The sequence below is a fragment of the Pelophylax lessonae genome (assembly GCF_965119305.1).
Source record: "Pelophylax lessonae genome assembly, chromosome: 1".
Taxonomy (NCBI): Eukaryota; Metazoa; Chordata; class Amphibia; order Anura; family Ranidae; genus Pelophylax; species Pelophylax lessonae.
In genome coordinates, this window is record NC_138768.1 from 2110640 (window position 1) to 2126965 (window position 16326).

Genomic DNA, 16326 nt, shown 5'->3' on the forward strand with positions numbered 1-16326 from the left:
TATACAATGTACAACATACAGGGGTATATAATGTACAACATACAGGGGTATACAATGTACAACATACAGGGGGTATACAATGTACAACATACAAGGGGTATACAATGTACAACATACAGGGGGTATACAATGTATAACATACAGGGGGTATACAATGTACAACATACAGGGGTATATAATGTACAACATACAGGGGTATACAATGTACAACATACAGGGGGTATACAATGTACAACATACAAGGGGTATACAATGTACAACATACAGGGGGTATACAATGTATAACATACAGGGGGTATACAATGTACAACATACAGGGGAATACAATGTACAACATACAGGGGTATACAATGTACAACATACATGGGTATACAATGTACAACATACAGATGTATACAATGTACAACATACAGGGGTATACAGTGTACAACATACAGGGGGTATACAATGTACAACATACAGGGGTATACAATGTACAACATACAGGGGGTATACAATGTACAACATACAGGGGTATACAATGTACAACATACAGGGGTATACAATGTACAACATACAGGGGGTATACAATGTACAACATACAAGGGGTATACAATGTACAACATACAGGGGGTATACAATGTATAACATACAGGGGGTATACAATGTACAACATACAGGGGAATACAATGTACAACATACAGGGGTATACAATGTACAACATACATGGGTATACAATGTACAACATACAGGGGTATACAGTGTACAACATACAGGGGTATACAATGTACAACATACAGGGGGTATACAATGTACAACATACAGGGGGTATACAATGTACAACATACAGGGGTATACAATGTACAACATACAGGGGGTATACAATGTACAACATACAGGGGTATACAATGTACAACATACAGGGGTATACAATGTACAACATACAGGGGGTATACAATGTACAACATACAGGGGGTATACAATGTACAACATACAGAGGTATACAATGTACTAACACACACATCATAGGTTGAACTGGATGGACTGATGTCTTTTTTCAACCTCACAAACTATGTAACTAACCTTAACTATAACCACCTAACCCAAAGCCCCTAAACCTAAACCCTAATCTTAACCCTCACCCTTACCCTCACGCCCACCCTCCCCCTAATCCTAACCCTCTCCCTAACCTTAACCCTCACCCTAAACTTCTAACCCTAACCTCCTATCCCTAACCCTCTAACCCCCTAACCCTAAACCCCTAACCCTCACTCTAACCCCCTAACTGTAACCCTAACCCTAGACCTTACCCTAAACCCTAATGTTAACCCTGGCCTTCAACCTAACCCTCCCCCTAATCCTAACCCCCTAACCCTCACCCTAACTTTCTAACCCTAACCTTCTAACCCCCTAACCCTAAATTCCTAACCCTCTAACCCTAATCCCTAACCCTCACTCTAACCCTCACCCTAACCCCCTTACTGTAACCCTAACTCTAACCCTAGCCCAAACCCAAACCCTAGCCCTAACCCTTAACACTAGCCCTAACCCTACCCTTATCCCTAACCCTACCCCTATCTAACCCTCACCCTAACCCTAAATTCTAACCCTAAACCCCTAACCTCCCCCTTACCCAAACCCTATCCCCTAACTCTAATTACAAACCTAGTCCTAACCCTACCCTTAACTCTACACTCAAACCCTACCCCTAAACCTAAACCCTAACCTTAACCCTAACACCTCCCTAAACCCTAACCCCCAACCGTAAACCCTAACCTTAGCCCTAGCCCTAACCCTAGCCCTAACCCTACCCCTAACCCCCATAACCCTAACTATAACCCTAGCCCTAAACCTAACCCATATATAACCCTAAATCTAACTCTAAACTCCTTAACCCTCACCCTAACTCTAAATCCAAACCCTAAACCTAACCCTAAACCATAACCCCCTAACACAAATTCCCTAACCCTAAGCCCAAACCCTAACCCTAAACCCTAAACTTCACCCTGAACCTAACCCTCACCCTCACACTAACCCTAACCCTCTAGCCCTAACCCTCTAACCCTAACCCTCTAACCCCCTAACCGTAACCTTAGTTCTAGCCCTAACCCTAATCATAACCCTAGCCCTAACCTAACCCTAAACCCAAACTCTAACCCTAACCCAAATCCTAACCTTAACCATAACCACCTAACCCAAATCCCTAACCCTGAACCCTCGCCCCACCCTAACTTTCTAATTCTAACCCTCTAATCCCCTAACCCTAATTCCCTAACCCTAAATCCTAACCCTAATCCTAACCCCAACCCTAACCCTTACCCCAGCCCTAACCCTAATCCCTAACCCCTAACCCTACCCATTTAGAGATGGCCTTGCGGTTCACCCGGCGGTCGGTTCGTGGTGAATTTTGCTTGTTCGCTACCCACCAAATTTTCAGACACATGGTGTCGTTTGCGGCGGCCATATTAGTTTACAATTGGGGAGAACTTTGACCCATGACACAGCCGTCAGGTGGAACGGGACAGCCAATTGAAACATTCCAGCACATGGACAGTCCCCCTACCCTATAAATTGACCTGACCTGGCGGCCATTTCACTTTCCCCTTTCTCCCAGTGTAGGGAGAGGTCTGCTGTGCTCATTAGGGAGAGATTATCAGACACATATAGCGCTGTGAAGATCCACAAAAGTCCTTTTTAGGGCTGGTATTTTGGTATAGGCCTTCTACAGTCTCTTTTCAGGTTAGGAACAGGTATCCTGTGGTTGCTTTAGGGGCAGTTAGAGATCGGCTGCAGTCACAAATTGCTCTGTCAATGTCCACAAAAGTCCTTCTCAGGGCTGGTGTTTCGGTACAGGTCTAGTATCTTTAGAGCGTAGAGAGAGGTATCCAGTGGTTGCTTTAGGAGCAGTTAGAGATCGGCTGCAGTCACACAGAAATCGCTTTGTCAATGTCCACAAAAGTCATTTAAAATGCTCCAATGTTGTTTTAGGGTCTATTACAGTCTCTTTAACATTAGGGAGAGGTATCCTGTGGTTGCTTTAGGGACAGTTGGATATCGGCTGCAGTCGCACAGAAATCGCTCTGTCAATGTCCACAAAAGTCATGTAAAGGGCTGCAGATTTTTTGGTATTGCTGTGCAGTGCACTAAAAAGGGAGGGGGGGGTGGGGGAGGGGGGTAATCCACAGTATAATATACTTTGTAGAAAGCATATTATAGTGGATTAGTAGTATTATTGTGCACTGTGCAGCATTGTGACAGGTGTGGTGGTGAGACTGAGCGTTTCTTCAGCAACACTACACACAGTGACAAAAGCACTTATATGTATTATAACTGGTGTGATAGACCAATGCCCCCCCAATACCACATATTGAAGTGGGGTGTTATCTGAGTATACTTTTACATGTTTATTTGTGTCATGCAACAATATTGCCTAGTTTGCTGAGGGAAGTCTGGTACACACAGCGCCAAACTCACTGGCCAATTTTTTGAACTGGTTTGATACACCAATGCTCCCCCCCTAAGAGTGTATTTTAGTCCTGCAAACATTTGGCCTCTTTTGTTGTGTTAACTCTGCTGCACACAGTGACAACAGTTACTGGCCAATTATTTGTAGAACTGGCGGAGGAGAGGAGAGGCAGGCAGAACTTGCATTGCAGAAGAGGTAGAAAGCAGACTGCAAATGTATCAGGAGCGAGCCATCAACCATGTACAGTCACATCTGGTGCTCCCAGGACGCCGGCACATGGCTCCGCAGTGAGGGCTTTTATTATTGTGTCCGTTGCTGACACCAGTGTTGCCATCTGTAGCCTTTGCAGTCAATGCATAAGTCGCGGTAAGCCCAACACTCACCTAGGGACCACAGCCTTAAGAAGGCACCTGAACTCCCATCACCAAGCCCAGTGGGAGCAAAACTGTCAGAATCCACAAAGCCACACTCCATGCTCTCACCGTCCAGCCTCTTCTCCTCCCCCTTCTACTTCTCCTGTCTCCTCACAGTTGTCCAACACTCCACCTTCCATGATGCCGTCCTCATGTTTTTCTGGAAAAAGGCAGGCTTCTGTGGCTCAAATGTTGGAGCGTAAAAAAAGGTGTCTGACAGGTGTCCGACTACATTGGGTTAACGGCCGATGTGAACGCTCTGAGGATTGATGAACCCTTGGACTACTGGGTGGGCAGGCTTGACCTCTGGCCAGAGCTTGAACAATTTGCAATGGAAATGTTGTCTTGCCCCCCGTCCAGTGTCCTGTCTGAAAGGAACGTTCAGCGCAGCGGGGGGGATCGTGACCGATAAGCGCCCTCACCTAGCTCATGACAGTGTAGACTACCTCACATTTATAAAAATGAATGAGGCATGGATCTCTGAGGAATTCAACACATGTGACCAGTAGACCATGTTTCATCGAAATTCCTCCACCCACAACAATTCCTGGTCCTTGGCTTCGCTACAGACAGCGGCATAAAAGGCATTTCATGTCCATTGAGTGGCAAATTTTTGGGGCCCTTCAGGGCCAACAATTATTTTTTCTGTGAATGCCTAATGTACCTCTAGCCATCAAATACTACGTTCTTTGCTGTCAATTCAAACCACGTGAGCTCATTTTTGCAGCCTATACAGGCCGACACTTACTTCTGTATACTGCGTGAATGCCTAATGTACCTTCAGCCACAGAATACTACATTCTTAGCTGTCAGGTAAATGCATGTGGGCTATTTTTCGGTGCCTTTTATGGCCGACACTTACTTCTGTTACCTGTGAATGCTGGAATCGCAGATTGCGGCCATTACTAGTTTAAAAAAAAATAATAATAAAAATGACATAAATCTTTCCCGTAGTTAGTAAACACAATAACTTTTGCGCAAACAAATCAAAATATGCTTATTGTGAATTTTTTTACCAAACATATGTAGCAGAAAACAAATTGGCCAAAAATGTTAAAAAATTTTAATTTTTACATTTTTTTGGGGGAATTCCATATAAAAAAATGTGAAAAATATTATTATTTTTTCAAAATTGTCGCTATTTTTTTGTTTGTAGCGCAAAAAATAAAAATCACACAGGTGATCAAATACCACCAAAAGAAATCTCTGATTGTGGGAAAAAAAGGACGTAAATTTCATTTGGGTACAGCGTCGTACGACCGCGCAATTGTCCGTTAAAGTCACACAGTGCCGAATCGCAAAATAGGGCCTGGTCTTTGAGCAGCCAAATCCTCCAGGGGTAAAGTGGTTATAGAAACATAGAAACATAGAATGTGTCGGCAGATAAGAACCATTTGGCCCATCTAGTCTGCCCAATATAAAAGTTAAAGTGTGAGTCTAGACAAATCCTATTGTTCTAGTATTGGATGGAGTGGGGGAGGATCACAACCTCTGTCAGGTTTTTACTGCTCCATTACAGAGATTTCCCCTCACTTCCTGTCCTGGTGACAACATTTTATCACACAGGAAATGAAAGAAAATCTCCAACAGGGACATAGACAGAAATAAAAATCTGACAGGGGTTCTAGCCTCCCCCTACTCTACTAAAGAAGTAGATTTTTTTCTCTCTATGTTTCCCCTCACTTCCTGAAAAACCATATAAAACATGGAGAAAACACGGGGGATCCTAACTTCACCTCTCTGTAGTTAAAGTCCTGGCGCGGGCACCATCACACAGCGCATGCGCGCGAACATACGCATATCTTGTCAGAGACTCGCAGATCATGTGGTTCTAGTTAGTTGTCTCTAGAAATGATATATATCTATTTATTCCCCTCACTTCCTGTCTGCTAAAATGTTGTCACCAGGGCAGGAAGTGAGGGGTAATCTTTTTTAATGGAGCCCCAGATAACAGTAAAAACCTGACAGGGGTTCTAATCCTTCCATAAATTTTAAGATGCAGGCTCCCAATCCTTGCTACACTACCTAGTTAGAGATGAGCTGAACACCCCCTCCCCCCCCCCCATTTGGTTCGCACCAGAACTCTCAAACAGAGTTTTTATATAGGTAAGGGCGGGGCCACCTGGTGAAGTCACAAGGGGGCGGTGCCACCAGGTGATGTCTAACCTATATAAGAACTATCGAATGATAAGCCAGCCATTTGGCGTTTTGCCATAGTTGACGGTGGAGCGTTTTTTCGGGTCTAGTGTTGGCAGTGGCATGATTGACGATGGGGGGGGGCATTGTTTTTTGTTTTTAATAAAGGAATTGTCAAAAATGTAACCCATACTCATTCACATAGGTGGGGCTGGGATCTGGGGGTCCCCTTATTAAAGGGGGCTTCCAGATTCTGATAAGCCCCCCACCCACAGACCCCCACAACTACAGCCCAGGGTTGTTTGGAAGAGGCCCTTGTCTCCATCAACATGGGTGAACACCGGCCGAACGCCCTGAAAAATCGCCTGATGTTCAGGTCGAACTTGTGCTTTGTCCAAACCGTTTGCCCAACTCTATACCTAATGTGTTACTAACCCAGAACAAGCATGCAGCCAGTAAAGCCTGAACACTCTGCCCTCCTGCATGCTTGTTCATGGTCAGTGACACACTAGATATTAAAGTGAGGTTTAGGATGAAGATGACGGCTGCGTTGTTCTGTCAAAAGAGCCAACTCATCAAAATCTCTAATTATGTCACTTCCGGCGACTCTCCAGCATTCCCTGAAGAAGTCACATAGTCGTGACGTAACGCGTAGGGCATAAACGGAGATACTGAAAGTGACGTAAATCCCGGAACGAGCCCGGCGCTCATGTTACAAACACTGGATACACTATTTTTAAATGTAATTTTATGAGCTTTTTTTGAATAAATAGTTTTAACTACTACACTATGAGACTATTCCTCATATACCCCTATCCAGTGGTGGGATTCAGCCGGTTCGCACCGGTTCCATAGAACCGGTTACTAACGTTCTGCGAGTTTGCAGAACCGGCTGAATCCCTCTGCGCGTCCGAGCGCAGTACAATTGAAAGTCCCGCGCTCGGACTGCGCAGCCTCAGACGTGGCGGCCAAGGAGCGGAGCAGTGCGCCCCGACCCGCCCATTTTGTGACAATAGCGAATGAGAATTCGCTATTGTCACACGGATCCTCCTCCTGGCCAATCAGGGAGTGGGTCCTCCCGCTTCCTGATTGGCCGAAAGGCAAACACCGTGCCATTGGACGAGGAGGAGGCGCCGCGGGAGGACTGAAGACTCGGAGACGCGGGGAGCCGGGGACTGAAGAGAAGCTGCGAGAGAGGTAAGTGCGGGGGGATCGCTGGCACTCTGCAATCATTGGGGGCAATGCTGTGTTCTGGCACTCTGCAATCATTGGGGGCAATGCTGTGTTCTGGCACTCTGCAATCATTGGGGGCAATGCTGTGGCTGGCACTCTGCAATCATTGGGGGCAATGTGCATTGAAAGGGGGGCACGCTGGTCATTCTGCTGGGAAAGTCAGGACTGGTTACTAAAATATTTGAATCCCACCACTGCCCCTATCCCACAATCTATGTCGAGACCATCTGTGGAAATCTTTAGTTTGAACCACAGGGGACATCTAGTGGTGAAGAAGAAGTACAGCAGGTCCATTGGAAACTTATATCTCCATGCTGTATTCACACGTTACTCAGGTGGGAGAGTAGTGAACACAGAGGGGACACTTTGGATGAAGAAAAGGATTATTTACACATCGATTTCTGACATTTATGGTGAAAGGATACATTTGGAACCACAAATCATTGACTTATTTTTATCTTCATTCTTATTTCTCATTACTATTGTTGCACATTTATCACAGAGTATTGGTAATTATAGCAGATTTCTGTTTTCATATTATCGATATTTGGTTACATTTTATTTCTGATAGAACACCGGCAGCCAATACACCGAGGAGCCCAACCAATGGGCTGTGTGATATCAGTATATATATATATATATAGATCTGTATGAGATTGTACGGTGTGTGATATCAGTATATATATATATATAGATCTGTATGAGATTGTACAGTGTGTGATATCAGTATATATATATATATATAGATCTGTATGAGATTGTACGGTGTGTGATATCAGTATATATATATATATATAGATCTGTATGAGATTGTACAGTGTGTGATATCAGTATATATATATATATATATATAGCTCTGTATGAGATTGTACAGTGTGTGATATCAGTATATATATATATAGATCTGTATGAGATTGTACAGTGTGTGATATCAGTATATATATATATATAGATCTGTATGAGATTGTACAATGTGTGATATCAGTATATATATATATATATATAGATCTGTATGAGATTGTACAGTGTGTGATATCAGTATATATATATATATATAGATCTGTATGAGATTGTACGGTGTGTGATATCAGTATATATATATATATATATATAGATCTGTATGAGATTGTACGGTGTGTGATATCAGTATATATATATATATATAGATCTGTATGAGATTGTACGGTGTGTGATATCAGTATATATATATATAGATCTGTATGAGATTGTACGGTGTGTGATATCAGTATATATATATATATATATAGATCTGTATGAGATTGTACGGTGTGTGATATCAGTATATATATATATATATATATAGATCTGTATGAGATTGTACAGTGTGTGATATCAGTATATATATATATATATAGATCTGTATGAGATTGTACGGTGTGTGATATCAGTATATATATATATATATAGATCTGTATGAGATTGTACGGTGTGTGATATCAGTATATATATATATATATATATATAGATCTCTGTGATGTCAGATAAGGGGCGGGGATTGAATTGGCTGCAGCTGATTGGCCAGAAATCTATTATCACTGAGACAGGAAGTGGGGTAAATCTTCCATTGGGGACACCGGTGTCACTTCCTGTCACCTTTTCCTTTCTTTAGCCAAACAAAACCAATGATAAGATGACATGACAGAACCCCGCCCACAATAAAAGGTCACCCCGCCCACTCACCTTAATGTCGGCTCTCCACCTGGATCCGCCCACAGCTGATGTCACTTCCATTCCCTCCTAACCCCGCCTTCTACACCCAATCAGGGTTTACATTTCATATCACTCCTTCCCCTTCACTGCCGTAAACCCCGCCCACTACACTTCATAGATGCCGAGATAATAGCCCTGCCTCTCCGATTCCGATTGGCTGAGCATAGGAGGCCCCTCCCTATGGGTGTCGTTTTCACTACACAGGAATGACCCGGTGGGCGTGATCAGTGGATGGTGTGGGCGTGATCAGTGGATGAGAAAGGCGTGATCAGTGGATGGAGTGGGCGTGACCAGCGCATGGACTGTGAGTGGGCTAAGTCAAGAATAAGCCGAGCGGCGAGGAGAGAACTCCTCCCCATGCGGTCACGTGGCTTCGTGCTGCCTGACACGTGACTCCTGAATGGAGTGACGTCAGAGCTAACGGTTAGTAGGCGTGGCCTGCACTGCATAAATAGCCGAGCGGACGAGCAGAGCGGCAGTGTGAGGAGAGAGCAGCAGAAGAGAAGGACGGCTCAGACACAGCGCTCCGCTACCAGCCGGGGACGGCCATTGTCCCAGCAATGTCCCGGTAAGAAGAACTACAACTCCCAGCATACACTGGGGTCCCAATCTACAATATTATAATTATATATATATTATAAAAATAATTTTGGGGAGTCCCAATCTCCAATATTATACAATGGAACTACAACTCCCAGCATACACTGTAATAATGGGGTCCCAATCTGGAATATTATTCAATGGAACTACACATCCCAGCATACATTTTTCTGTAGATGTACTACAAATTCCAGCATGTTTCTGGTGCTTTCCCCAGACCCCACCTACCTGCATCCATCTACAAAGCATGGTAATGCCTCTTCCCAGGCTCCCTGACCTACCTCACCTACCACCAAGGATGTCAATGCCTCTTCCCAGGCTCCCTGACCTACCTCACCTACCACCAAGGATGTCAATGCCTCTTCCCAGGCTCCCTGACCTACCTCACCTACCACCAAGGATGTCAATGCCTCTTCCCAGGCTCCCCTTCCTACCTCACCTACCACCAAGGGCATGCTACCACCCTGGATGTGGCATGAGTGTGAGCAGTGGGGCTTCCCCCCAGGCTCCATCTGCCCTCACTCACCAACACCCAGGGTTGTGCTGCTTTCCCCAGACCCCACCTACTTGTATCCACCTCCCACAAAGGATTGTAATGCCTCTTACAAGGATCTGCTAGCCACACTCTACCACAAAGGGTGACAATGCCTCTTCCCAGGCTCCCCTATCTACCACCATAATCATGCTACCACCCCAGATGTGGCCTGAGTGTGGGCAGTGGAGCTTCCCCCCAGGCTCCATCTGCCCTCACTCACCGACACCCAGGGTTGTGCTGCTTTCACCAGACTCCACCTACCTGTATCCACCTCCCACAAAGGATGGTAATGCCTCTTACAAGGCTCTGCTAGCCACACTCTACCACCAAGGGTGTCAATGCCTCTTCCCCGGCTCCCCTATCTACCACCATAGTCATACTACCACCCCAGATGTGGCGTGAGTGTGGGCAGTGGAGCTTCCCCCCAGGCTCCATCTGCCCGCACTCACTAACACCCAGGGTTGTGCTGATTTCCCCAGACTCCACCTACCTGTATCTATCCCCCACAAAGGATGGTAATGCCTCTTACAAGGCTCTGCTAGCCGCACTCTACCACCAAGGGTGTCAATGCCCCTTCCCAGGCTCCCCTATCTACCACCATATTCATGCTACCACCTCAGATGTGTGGGCAGTGGAGCTTCCCCCCAGGCTCCATCTGCCCTCACTCACCAACACCCAGGGTTGTGCTGCTTTCCCCAGACCCCACCTACCTGTATCCACCTCCCACTAAGGATGGTAATGCCTCTTACAAGGCTCTGCTAGCCGCACTCTACCACCAAGGGTGTCAATGCCTCTTCCCAGGCTCCCCTATCTACCACCATAGTCATGCTACCACCTCAGATGTGTGGGCAGTGGAGCTTCCCCCCAGGCTCCATCTGCCCTCACTCACCAACACCCAGGGTTGTGCTGCTTTCCCCAGACCCCACCTACCTGCGTCCATCTCCCACAAAGGATTGTATTGTCTCTTCCCAGGCTCTGCTAGCCACACTCTACCACCAAGGGTGACAGTGCCTCTTCCCAGGCTCCCCTTCCTACCTCACCTACCACCAAGGGCATGCTACCACCCTGGGTGTGGCGTGAGTGTGGGCAGTGGAGCTTCCCCCCAGGCTCCATCTGCCCTCACTCACCAACACCCAGGGTTGTGCTGATTTCCCCAGACTCCACCTACCTGTATCTATCCCCCACAAAGGATGGTAATGCCTCTTACAAGGCTCTGCTAGCCGCACTCTACCACCAAGGGTGACAATGCCTCTTCCCAGGCTCCCCTATCTACCACCATAGTCATGCTACCACCTCAGATGTGTGGACAGTGGAGCTTCCCCCCAGGCTCCATCTGCCCTCACTCACCAACACCCAGGGTTGTGCTGCTTTCCCCAGACCCCACCTACCTGCGTCCATCTCCCACAAAGGATTGTATTGCCTCTTCCCAGGCTCTGCTAGCCACACTCTACCACCAAGGGTGACAATGCCTCTTCCCAGGCTCCCCTTCCTACCTCACCTACCACCAAGGGCATGCTACCACCCTGGGTGTGGCGTGAGTGTGGGCAGTGGAGCTTCCCCCCAGGCTCCATCTGCCCTCACCCACCAACACCCAGGGTTGTGCTGATTTCCCCAGACTCCACCTACCTGTATCTATCCCCCACAAAGGATGGTAATGCCTCTTACAAGGCTCTGCTAGCCGCACTCTACCACCAAGGGTGACAATGCCTCTTCCCAGGCTCCCCTATCTACCACCATAGTCATGCTACCACCTCAGATGTGTGGACAGTGGAGCTTCCCCCCAGGCTCCATCTGCCCTCACTCACCAACACCCAGGGTTGTGCTGATTTCCCCAGACCCCACTAGAGATGTGCCGGTTTTCGGTAATTGGATTTATCGCGGTATTGTTATTGTATTCTTCTCTGCTCTCCAAGTCTGACTTTTGCATTGATACATTTCAGTGAGCTGGATGACTCATTCACTCAGCCAATAGAAACAGCTCTGGTAATATGATCCTAGAGTGAGAGCTTAGCTCCTCCCTGTAACCAATCAGACGGCTCCCAGCACACACCCCATGCTTCTTCCAGGGCTCAGACAGAAATACTGCCTAATACAAGCAAGGATAGATGGATAGAATGATGGATAGAATGATGGATAGAATAAGATATATAAGATAGATAGAATAAGATAGATAGAATAAGATAGATAGATAGAATAAGATATATAAGATAGATAGCATAAGTTAGATATAGAATAAGTTAGATATAGAATAAGTTAGATATAGAATAAGTTAGATATAGAATAAGTTAGATATAGAATAAGATAAATATATAGATAGATAAATAGGTAGAATAAGATGGATAGAATAAGATGGATAGAATAAGATGGATAGAATGATGGATAGAATATGATGGATAGAATAAGATGGATAGAATAAGATGGATAGAATGATGGATAGAATATGATGGATAGAATAAGATGGATAGATGTGAGCCAGGCATAAAGTAATAGTAAAGTAATTTATAAATGAAAGCCCCGGTCCTCCTGTAGATTTAACCACTTCTGGACCGCAATGATTTGCCTCCTTAATGACCAGGTCATTGGATCGGAGCTGAGCGCCAGGACCAGTCATCACCAGGTAGACCAGACACTGCTTGATGGCTTATATTAGGTTTGGTTCACAGAGTCTGTACTGGCTGACTATATAATAATGTGCAAAAGTCAACCAAAGTCCCTAAATTCAGCAATGAAATTCAAGTGAGGTAGAAATTGAATGATTTAAATTTAATAATTGAATATAGTGATAATCTGTATACCGTGGCAAAACCTTAATCAATTAATTACAGCATGAAAATCTGATACCGTCAATAGCCTAGACCCCACCTACCTGCATCCATCTCCCACAAAGAATGGTAATGCCTCTTACAAGGCTCTGCTAGCCACACTCTACCACCAAGGGTGACAATGCCTCTTCCCAGGCTCCCTACCTACCACCAAGGGCATGCTACCACCCTGGATGTGGCGTGAGTGTGGGCAGTGGAGCTTCCCCCCAGGCTCCATCTGCCCTCACTCACCAACACCCAGAGTGGTGGTGCTTTCCCCAGACCCCACCTACCTGCATCCATCTCCCACAAAGAATGGTAATGCCTCTTCCCAGGCACTGCTAGCCGCACTCTACCACCAAAAGTGGCAATGCCTCTTCCCAGGGTCCCTACCTACCACCAAGGGTGCCAGTGCCTTTTCTCAGGCTCCCCTACTTACCTCACCTACCACCAAAAGAATGCTACCAACTTGGCTGTGGTGTGAGTGGGCAGTGGGGCTTCCCCCAGGCTCCATCTGCCCTCACTCACCAACACCCAGAGTGGTGGTGCTTTCCCCAGACCCCACCCACCTGCATCCATCTCCCACAAAGAATGGTAATGCCTCTTCCCAGGCACTGCTAGCCGCACTCTACCACCAAAAGTGGCAATGCCTCTTCCCAGGGTCCCTACCTACCACCAAGGGTGCCAGTGCCTTTTCTAAGGCTCCCCTACTTACCTCACCTACCACCAAAGGAATGCTACCAACTTGGCTGTGGTGTGAGTGGGCAGTGGGGCTTCCCCCCAGGCTCCATCTGCCCTCACTCACCAACACCCAGGGTTGTGGTGGTAATGCTACCTCCCAAGTTCTGCTAGCCACACTCTACCACCAAAAGTGGCAATGCCTCTTCCCAGGCACCCCCTACCTCCCCACACCTACCACCAAGGGTGCCAATGCCTCTTTCCAGGCTCACCTACCACCAAGGGCATGCTACCACCCTGGATGTGTCGTGAGTGTGGGCGGTGAAGCTTCCCCCCAGGCTCCATCTCCCCTCACTCACCAACACCCAGGGTTGTGCTGATTTCCCCAGACCCCACCTACCTGCATCCATCTCCCACAAATGTTTTTTTCTATAACCCCTAAGGAGGGAGGGTAGGCTGGGCTATGTAGAGATTGCTGGGATCTGTAGTTCCTCCATAGAAAAAAACATGCTGGCATATGTAGTCCTTTAGTAACCTACTCCACACTGGGACCCATTACTTGCAGTGTATGCTGAGAGTTGTACTTCCTCAGGGACACACAGACCTGCCGGCTGCAGTACGGACAATGACTGTACCCGGCTCCGGAGAATAGTGCTGTGTGTGTGGGGAGATCTTCCCTCCTCTCCGCACACTGATACCCCCCCTTATCTCCCACCAAGGGTGGCAGTGCCTCTTTCCAGGCTCCCCTACCCTCACCTGCCACCACGGGGCTGCTTGGGCCCCACGCTCCATCTGCCCACCCAGCACCACACCCAGTGTAGTGGTGCTCCCCCAAGTCCCAGCTACATGACTGGCTACTAACATTTATAGGTAAAGTTGATCCCGGGAATAGCCGATTGCCTCTCGGGGGATCAGGAAGGAATTTTTCCCCCTGTTAGAGCAAATTTGATTGTGCTTTGCAGGGGTTTTTCGCCTTCCTCTGGATCAACTGTGGGTACCTCTCCCGCACCTCACCTACCTAATTTCATCTTCCACTAAGGGTGGCAGTGCCACTTTCCAGGCTTCGCTACCCTCCTTACTTACCACCACGGGGCTGCTTGTGCCCCACACTCCATCTGCCCACCCAGCACCACACCCAATGTGGTGGTGCTCCCCCAAGTCCCAGCTACCTGACTGGCTACTAACATTTATAGGTAAAGTTGATCCAGGGAAGAGCCGATTGCCTCTCGGGGGATCAGGAAGGAATTTTTCCCCCTGCTAGAGCAAATTTGATTGTTTTCAGGGGTTTTTCGCCTTCCTCAGGATCAACTGTGGGTACCTCTCCCAGACCTCACCTACCTAAATACATCTTCCACCAAGGGTGGCAGTGCCTCTTCCCAGGCTCCGCTACCCACCTCACCTACCACCACGGGGCTGCTTTGGCCCCACGCTCCATCTGCCCACCCAGCACCACACCCAGTGTGGTGGTGCTCCCCCAAGTCCCAGCTACCTGACTGGTTATTAACATTTATAGGTAAAGTTGGTCCAGGGAATAGCCGATTGCCTCTCGGGGGATCAGGAAGGAATTTTTCCCCCTGCTAGAGCAAATTTGATTGTGCTTTGCAGGGGTTTTACGCCTTCCTCTGGATCAACTGTGGGTACCTCTCCCGGACCTCACCTACCTAAATTCATATTCCACCAAGGGTGGCAGTGCCTCTTTCCAGGCTCCGCTACCCTCCTCACCTACCACCACGGGGCTGCTTTGGCCCCACGCTCCATCTGCCCACCCAGCACCACACCCAGTGTGGTGGTGCTCCCCCAAGTACAAGCTACCTGACTGGCTACTAACATTTATAGGTAAAGTTGATCCAGGGAAGAGCCGATTGCCTCTCGGGGGATCAGGAAGGAATTTTTCCCCCTGCTAGAGCAAATTTGATTGTTTTCAGGGGTTTTTCGCCTTCCTCAGGATCAACTGTGGGTACCTCTCCCAGACCTCACCTACCTAAATACATCTTCCACCAAGGGTGGCAGTGCCTCTTCCCAGGCTCCGCTACCCACCTCACCTACCACCACGGGGCTGCTTTGGCCCCACGCTCCATCTGCCCACCCAGCACCACACCCAGTGTGGTGGTGCTCCCCCAAGTCCCAGCTACCTGACTGGTTATTAACATTTATAGGTAAAGTTGGTCCAGGGAATAGCCGATTGCCTCTCGGGGGATCAGGAAGGAATTTTTCCCCCTGCTAGAGTAAATTTGATTGTGCTTTGCAGGGGTTTTACGCCTTCCTCTGGATCAATTGTAGGTACCTCTCCCGGACCTCACCTACCTAAATTCATCTTCCACCAAGGGTGGCAGTGCCTCTTTCCAGGCTCCGCTACCCTCCTCACCTACCACCACGGGGCTGCTTGGGCCCCCACGCTCCATCGGCCCACCCAGCACCACACCCAGTTTGGTGGTGCTCCCCCAAGTCCCTGCTACCTGACTGGCTATTAACATTTATAGGTAAAGTTGATCCAGGGAATAGCCGATTGCCTCTCGGGTTTCAGGAAGGAATTTGTGCCCCTGCTAGAGCAAAGTTGATTGTGCTTTGCAGGGGGTTTTCGCCTTCCTCTGGATCAACTGTGGGTACCTCTCCCGGACCTCACCTACCTAAATTTATCTTCCACCAAGGGTGGCAGTGCCTCTTCCCAGGCTCCGCTACCCTCCTCACCTCCCACCACGGGGCTTTTTGGGCCCCACGCTCCATCTGCCCACCCAGCACCACACCCAGTGTGGT